This window comes from Clupea harengus, chromosome 12 (genome assembly GCF_900700415.2).
Source record: "Clupea harengus chromosome 12, Ch_v2.0.2, whole genome shotgun sequence".
Lineage (NCBI taxonomy): Eukaryota > Metazoa > Chordata > Actinopteri > Clupeiformes > Clupeidae > Clupea > Clupea harengus.
Genome location: NC_045163.1, coordinates 25,072,349 through 25,075,071, shown reverse-complemented (window position 1 = coordinate 25,075,071; position 2,723 = coordinate 25,072,349).

The window sequence follows — 2,723 nt, the reverse complement described above, 5'->3', positions numbered from 1 at the left end:
ATTCTGTTCAGAGGTGGCCAGGGATGTGCTTTTACCAAGACGGCGTATTTTGGGCGGATTGGGCAAAGCCGCTGGCCCATCGACCCTGTGGTGGAAATGCAAATTAATTTTGTTCCATGCCGCTCAAAGCCCGAGGCTACTATCCCCGACTGACACGAGGATGATGTTCACTGTTAAATATAGTACAGCCTCAGAGACCAAATGACTGGAATGCTTTTTCCACTCGTAATACTGTGACCGTTTTGAATGAAATAATTTCTCCACTTGTGCAGATGCGTGCGATATGTCATGTTCTATCATTGCTATTGTTTTATGCTATACTTAAACATCAGGCAAAAATGTTGTGGAACCTAAATGAACCAGCTTTGCCTTTGCAGTTGCCTTGCAACTGAATCCACTAAACAGAGGATATAACAATGTTTTCCAACATAGGCTGACAACATCTTTTCACAGATATGAGGATAAGTTACATGTGCAAATTTCTGATCAGCTCCATCTTCAGTGTCATATCACCAAGTAAAGGAAAAACAGCACAGCTTTGTCCACGATATGAGTCCATACTATTTCAGGGCAGGCATATCTTGCTTGCGTGTCTTGATAGGATCCACTCAACTTGTGTTCATTCACACATACATAATAAGATAAGATATTTCATAAGATAAGAATAAGATACTTCAGTATGGTTTGAGACCGAGCCATGTTTGCCAATGGCCTTTTATTTTCATGATTTCCAGGCCCACCATATTGCCACATTAAAGTGATGTGAAGAAGGGCTTCCTAGGCTGTTTTTTTTTCACAACTCCCCCTGGAGCAGATCAGAAGCAATCAATATTATTCTGTATAATATTATTATATTATTATGCAGTCAATATTATTCTCAACAGCAAACAATTAAATTAAATTAAATTCAGATTATTAGTCATACACACACACAAACAAAACAAAAACAATGCACTGCCAATTACGTAAACATCAATTTCATTATATCACGGCGTGCCCCATATTATCCAGGGCGGGGGTTGCGGGGGTTGCGGGGGTAAGGGTAGTAATTGGATGTGAACCCAGGTTAGGGGAAGGGAAGAGAACAGCACAAGAAAAAGGGCTTAAGAAGCTGGAAACTGAGGCGTGCATCCCAAGGATGTGTGGGAGACCATGTGATACTGTGCTGAGGACTGTGGGATCTACATCACTGTGTGGAACGTCTGCCGTCCGAGGACACGCACACTCCATGGACACTCCACAAAGAATAAACCATGGACACAAGAGACATTCCGATAACAATCACACCACACACTAATGAGGCCCATGTGTCACCTTATGTTTTCATGTGTATTGCAGATGAGTAAAACTGCACATGCCTAATATATAGGGATGTATAGGCTGGCTTTATGGTTACAGCCCGTCTATGTGTCTGCACAGTGTTTGCTGGGAATTATTGTTTGGAAATGCTCAAAACTGAACACCATATTTGGTCAGACCTTTTTATAGCACTAATTGGTGAGCTATGGGGAGTATATGATGACTAAAGTGCAAGAGACTCGTTTGAGAGGTAGCTATAAAAGCATGGCTGCTGTCAAAAAGGTTATAGAAAAGACACATGAATCCAGAAAAGTAAGTGATGGCTCATCTCTACTGTGTTACTGTGTAAATACATTTTCCACAGCTGCAGAAAGTCCATTATGCTAAGCATTGACCCAGTCACCTTCACAGGGTTGCCAACGCCCACGCTTTTCACATGAGACACATGCTTTAATATCTTGTCTCATGCTAGCATGAAAAAAATCCCATTGACTTCAATGCATCTCATGCCAAAAGTATACACCTGTTTTGGTCAATCTTTGTCAATCTCAACGATTCTCACGCCTTGAAAATAGGCAACGCATTGCCAACTCTACCTTCAGTATCGTTTTGATTGATTTGATTACATCCCAATCCCACGTGGGTCCAATGGAATTCTTCAAGGTCCCAGTGCATGGGCTGGGTTTGGCGGTACCACCCATGGATTACACAGTAGCCTCCTCAATTCCAACCTTTCTGCCAAATTTAGTTCAGCATCCTGGAATACAAATACCTGTGATTCAGGTAAAAAGCGAAACAAATTATATTTCTATAAGGTTAACCGTTGTTTATTTTGTTTGTTTGTTTGTTTGTTGTTTATTTTGACCAACTGGCGTTACAGAGCAACACAGACACACCAGCCCACTTAGTATAAGTGCTCAGAACGGCGTGGGCAATTTCACGGGCCACATGGCTCTGTGTAGAGCCCAGGAACAACTATAAATCAGCCGTTAGAGACAAAGTCTAGACTAGACTAGAATGAATGGGAGAGGACCATGGGAGATAGATCTTTTGGGTAGAATGATCCGGTGATTCTGAGGAAAGGTTGTTGATATTTGAGCTAAACAATCAATCAAATGATGCCCTTCACTTCTGTGCCCCAGAACAAGGACAGTGTACGAGTTTTGTTTTCTTTTATCTCACACAGCTAGACGACCATGGGAAGCAATTTGTTGATCTGCACAAAAAGCTACTCAGCTAGAGTTACTCAGAAATTGACCTTTTTGGATAATGTAAAATCATAATAAACTAATTGTCAAAATAGTTCCATAAAATTGTTGGCCCTTATCTATAATTAATGACACAATTGATGTTTTTATTTCCTTTCTCTTCAAACGTGTGCTTATCTGCCATACATTAGTATAATAATAAGTAATCTTCCAAAG